Source organism: Electrona antarctica, assembly GCF_951216825.1.
Source record: "Electrona antarctica genome assembly, chromosome: 23".
In the NCBI taxonomy this organism is placed as follows: domain Eukaryota; kingdom Metazoa; phylum Chordata; class Actinopteri; order Myctophiformes; family Myctophidae; genus Electrona; species Electrona antarctica.
This window is the reverse complement of record NC_136804.1, coordinates 20,106,088-20,112,281: the sequence shown is the minus strand read 5'-3', so window position 1 is coordinate 20,112,281 and position 6,194 is coordinate 20,106,088. Positions and strand designations below refer to the sequence as shown.

General features: G+C 39.4%; 1 long non-coding RNA gene across 1 annotated transcript; it reads left to right on the top strand.

Moving 5' to 3' along the window:
* The first annotated feature begins 5,120 nt into the window (after positions 1 to 5,120).
* Positions 5,121 to 5,752, top strand: LOC306916491. Its single transcript, XR_013788986.1, has 4 exons — positions 5,121 to 5,195; positions 5,286 to 5,363; positions 5,477 to 5,548; positions 5,636 to 5,752. It is a non-coding gene; the product is annotated as an uncharacterized lncRNA (long non-coding RNA).
* The last annotated feature ends 442 nt before the right edge of the window (positions 5,753 to 6,194 follow it).

The window sequence follows — 6,194 nt, the reverse complement described above, 5'->3', positions numbered from 1 at the left end:
AAAGACTACAGGAGGAACCGCAGACACCTCCTACCCGTTGCTGAGCGACCTCCAGATCAGCCTGACAGTGCCGACTTGCAGCCCTTCGACCCAGCCGTCGGTGAAGCACCTCCTCTCTACAGAGAGACACGAGAGACTATGGACACTGAACCACCCCCAGCCCAGGTACCCGTAGCTCCACTGCCCGCACATGCTGGTAAGTGCCCATACACAACACGCTTTGGTCGCGCGGTTAGGCCAAACCCCAAATACAAGGACTGAATTAAGGACTGAATATTGGACTGTGGATAGCCTTGTGGGCCACGCACTGTTTGGTGCATTTTTTTCTCACGCTTTGTACAAGGTTAAAAAAAAAAAAAAAAAGAGACTGTTACTGTTATTGTTGCATTTATTATTTGCTATTATCTCCATGACACAGGCAGTTTGAAACTTTGAATACTGAAGTATCACTGTGGACTGTTCACAATTGAATACAGTTATTTGTTGTGTACACTGTAAGCTAAAGAAGAGGGATGTAGAGCATTCACCCAATGCTCGCTCTGTATGTGCCTCGGCAGCCACGGTAGTGGTAATGATATACCACGCATGCGCGAGCCGGTTGTTATTATCATTCACACTGGTGTAGTTGCTACACAACTAAGAGCTGTACATTGTGTTTAATAAATGGAACTCGGTTTATAAAGTTACCAGTATTCCTTGGTCATTCTACACTGCACACCGCTCACGGCGTTTTCAACAGCTTACAGATCTGTTATTTTGGGCACAACTGAAATAGTTTTTAGTGGAGTCCCATTCCTTTTTGCCGGGCTGACATCTGTAGGTACCTATCAATGTCAGTCAGCCCAAAAATACCTCTGGTAGCCACACCTCTGTTGGGTGGGGTTTAGCCTTAAGGGGTGTGTTTTTTTCACCCACTGTGTAATATAATAAATGGACAGTAGGTGGCAGTAGGACAGAGGCCACAGCAACTATACATTCCAGCTAAGTAATTTGCACTGCAGTTTTAGGGATTGTCATTGCTGCTGTCAAGGAGTGAAACAATATACCCATACTCAACCTTTTAATTTTAATTTACCGTAGTATCTCATATATATATATATATATATATATATATATAGAGAGTTGTGGAAATGTAGATCTGCTGTTTTCAAAAGATTGAAAACTTTAAATGATACATTATGCATAAAGTGTATTTTCTACTTTTTTTTGGTATGTTAAGTACATTACATCTGTAATACAGTTGTGTATTCTTATGACATTAATTTCATTATATATTATTATAATTAGTTAAAAGCAGGCTCTGTACCCAAAAATGCCTGTATTTAGCCTGTCCTCAGCAGGGCACAGGACACATTAATGCATGGGGCTTGCTATTGTCTTTATACCTGGGGGGGACAGGGGGAGGGGAAGCACTTGATCTTGTGAAATGATCTTGTGGCAGGCAGGCGGCAGGCTGATAATTTTTTGTCTTGTGTAAAAGTACAAAAGTATTGCTATCAAAGTGTACTAAAAATAACTAGAAAGTTGTTGTTGCAAATGTTAATAACATATTCAATCAGTGTGTACTTTGCACAGTAGAGTCAACACAGGAGACAAATGTATTACTATGATATATGATAATATCATTTTCACAGTTGTGTACTTTACAGTAGAACTAGCTAAACACGGATACCACTTATCATTTAATGTAATGGCTCTGCATGCTTTGCATGTGTATTTGATTTAAAAAAAACACAAAGTTTGTCATTCACTGTGAACGTACGGTCATGATTTTGTAGGAATAAAGTTCAGTACTTTATACAACACTATTTCATTTGATAATGTGATGGCATAGTGTTTCATAGTTTGTATTATTTGTGTTGCGACGTTGACATGATGACATGAGTTGACAAGTCGCTTATAACAAGCGGACATGGCAACAACGGAGAAATCCATGAAGAGCTCTCGTTTTTAACAGGAGATTTAAGACGTTTCTAACTCATGTCATCATGTCAACGTCGCAACACAAATAATACAAACTACGAAAAACTATGCCATCACATTATCAAATGAAATAGTGTTGTATAAAGTACTGAACTTTATTCCTACAAAATCACGACCGTACGTTCACAGTGAATGAGTTTCTGCCGACCGGAAGCGTTCCGGCGGCCCAAACTGAACGCGGAAGTGTTGGCTGCATAGAGCCCATTGGGAAGGCTGTAGCTGAGGAAACTGGTTATACTGCCTTTAGCATGGCCAGGCCTAGTGCTCAGACACCTATTAGGTGTTAGACATTAGGCCTGCACCCCCCCACCCCCCCCCCCCCCCCACACACACACACACACACACACACACTTGCTTGGCACAGGTAAACGGCAGGGGGAACCTAGTAATTATAGTAAGACAAAGTATTTTAGCAACTTAGTCTTAGTGTTACTTTTAGTAGCAAATTTATTTCTGATTTAAGCTCAGTCTCAGGCTGCTTAAACTATCTAGTCTTAGCCAACTAAAAATTAACACTGGCATACAATAAACTAAAACATCATTTCTCAGACTCTTCAACAAAGATGGCAAAAACAAACATTCTTTGTTCTGTACTTATACAATTGTATAGTATAAAACACTGATTTTAAAACTTTGACAAACTATTGCAAACCAGCACTACAGGCTACTTTGCAAGGGCAAAAATAATGTGGGAAATTCTCTCTCTCTCTCTCTCTCTCTCACCACTGATAGAAAAAGAAAAGAAAAAACATTTCCCCACCCCCACCATGCAGACACCTCTGGCTGGAGGACCATGCGTCCCCAGACTGCTCCTGTACTTTTAATTATTATAATCATTTTGATACTTTTTACTTTTACTCAAGTAAATGGTGAATTACAAACTTTTACTTGTAACAAAATAGTTCTACATTGCAGTATTGATACTTTTACTCGAGTAAAAACATTTAGTACTTTTTCCACTACTTGTTTTTAAGTTAGTTTAAAGGGGTATTTGTTTTCTCTTTAAAACATGTCTGGGGTCTACTCAGGTTTTTGAGTGAACCCCATACAGTTTCTCTGTGTAGGGCCAGATAGCACTAGATAGATACCATTATTCTCAATCTCAACTCTCAATTCTTATATTAATCGATCAACTCTAAAGCAAAGCTTGTGAAGCTTGCTACAAGTTGGGGTTTTTTATATAAGCAACCAAGCTTCAGAAACAATTAAGCCCAATACGGCAACATGCAACTATAAGTTTTCAAGCTACTTTACAGGGAAACTAGATGGGCATAAATGGGCATAAATGGCTGATTGCAGTATTGATACTTTTACTCAAGTAAAAACATTTGTACTTTTTCCACCACTGAAGAATAATTTGTGTAAAGTTCTACAATAAGCATTAGTGAAAGTCTTTTTACTTGATTTACTTTTTTGCTTGAAAAGGAAGCTTGTTTATCTCTCTCTCTCTCTGTCTGGACAAAGAATACACACTGAAAAAGCCTAGGTGGGCTGCAGGGGGTAGCCAGCCACTAGCCAGTCTCCAGATCTCGTATCTTCACACCTCTCAGACCGGAGAGAGGGGGTTGAGAGAGAGAGAGAGAGAGAACAACTTTTTTTTTCATTTCAAGTTTTCAAATACATACAAATATTTTGAAAATAGCAGATCTACAAGCTCACACTTCATCGCACCGTGGTGATTGCGAGCTTGTAGATGAAATGGCCAAATTGTGTATAGGGCTGAAGTTGTTAATGTTTTATTTACTTCTACTCCACTACATCTCAGAGGCAAATATTGTACTTTTACTCCACTACATTTCATGACATGACAGTCAGGGGTAAATATAAACTGTTACTGACTTACTCCTGATGACATAACAAAACCATTGACTTAGGACAAAAAAAAATCTTATTTTGGCCTGCATGGTAAACCAATTAATTTAAGTTTTTATATTTAAATGATATTAAGAAAGTCACCACTCACCATTCCACAGTGGTGGAAAGTAACTAAGTACATTTACTTAAGTACTGTACTGTACAATTTTGAGGCATTTGTACTTTACTTTAGTATTCATAATTTCCAATACTTTTATTTCTACTCCACTACATCTCAGAGGCAAATATTGTATTTGTACGCCACTACATTTATTTGCAAACTTTAGTTACTAGTTACTTTGGAGATTTTGATTATTATAAAAAAACATGCATTAACCACTTCCTCAGTATAGTAGACTATTTGAAAATAGCCGATCTACAAGCTCACAATACGTCGTGATGTGCTAGATTATGAGCTTGTAGATTTGCTATTTTCAAAAGATTTGTATACATTTGAAAACTTGAAATGGGACATTCTTAAGTACACTTTGATACCAATAATTTTGTACTTTTACTCAAGTAAATGTTGAATACCGGACTGTTACTTGTAACAGTATGTATTTCAATGTATTTCTATATTGCAGTATTGATACTTTTACTCAAGTACAAAATGTGATACTTTTTCCACCACTCCACTGCATATTGCAAGCTATACTCAGTGCAGCTCTGCTCATCATGGCTTGAAGCCACCTGGTGGTTGAATGGCCACTCCACATATTAAAATAAACCTGTGGGTGTGGCTGAGAATCTGGGGGTGGGTCTGTCTATCAGAGGTACCTCTGGGTTCTGATAAATGTCCTTTTGAGACTGAGGCAAAAAGGAATGGGACTCCACTGTACCAATGAGGCGCGCCACGTGACGACTGCTACAATACTAAGCATTTTGGAAACCAAATGGCCTGTACAGTGGACTGTAACACAACTGTGATCATGTAGCTTACGTGTAGCGTTTACACATGTAGTTAGAATGCAATCAGTTGCAACTGCAATTTTGTATGTAGGCCTATTTAGAATGCAGTAACAGTTGCACCTGGAGGCAGACATCAAGACCCTGAAGATGACCTGGAACCAGCTGGAGAGAACAGCTCAAGACAGAGATGCCTGGAGATCGCTTGTTGACGGCCGATGCCCCAGAAGGGGCAGTAGGCGTAAGTAAGTAAGTAACAGTTGCACCTTACATAAATGTTGTTGCATGTGTAGCCCCTAGGGGGAAGCAGAGATAAATTATGTCATAAGTGACACAGGTATTTAAGGCCTTTTTGAACAGGCAGGCAGGAGATTGCCAATCTGTGGGTCCTCACAACACCTTACCGGTTACTGTGTTGTGAGAGGTTTGTTTGAATGCCAACTTGACAATTGGTAAGCCTGTTTGGTGTTTTATTGTTTTTACAATGTGTTTTACTTTTGCTGTTATACAAGGAAAATGGAAAATGTTTGTTATATCATCAGGTGTACCGTTCATGTGTTTGAGAGATGCGAGGGGTGTTGTCTCTTCGGTGAATTGTGCATGTAAACTGGATATGGAATGTGAGTATAATTCTATGTACATCATGGAAATGTGAAGGAAAAGAGCTTTATACATTTCTGCATGTGATGTGAATTCTGTGTAACATTCCACATGTTTATGTACTGACATTCAGTGTACAGATGCAGTTGAGAAAGTGTGGCAGTTGTGAACCAAGTCACTGCATGCAACCTTACAGAGTCACATGGTAATGTAGTTTGTTTCATCTTTACTTTTATTAATACTGTGTTTGGATATTTGTTATGAGTTAACTGTGTTTTGCATTCGTTTGTAGGATCATGTGGAGTGAGCGGCCTAGGGTTGACCGCTGTTCCTTTTTCTTGATAGTGTTTGTTTAGTTTGAGTATATAGCACAAATCAGCTGGCCGTCTACCACAAGAGCATGTTTTGGGCTACTGGATTTAGACCTCTATAGGAGTGCGGAGCTGGTGAGCTGGTTTGACCACAGTTATATTTGTTTGTTTGTCAAACCATCTTCCCCATCGTAGCTAAATGAGTATCCCAGCTGTGCTTGGACTCCCTTTGTGTCGGGCTGCCATAGAGGTGAGGGGCCTTGTACACTATTTGGACTGCTGTGTGAAAAATGGGCATTTGGCCTTTCTGTGTGTAGTGCTCTATAGTTGCAGTGTTGGCCTCGAGGTCAAGTGTAAGGTGCTGTGTGATTTCACCAATTTGATTCCCCTCTCTTAAGCCTGCAGCCGACAAAGCGGAGCACAAGTAAGTGGGTTCTTTTGGGCAGCATTTGGGAATATGATACATGTTGTATGTCATTGCTCACTTCCGATTTTAAATGAATTTGGAATAAAACAGTGTTTTATTGAAATTCCTTATTT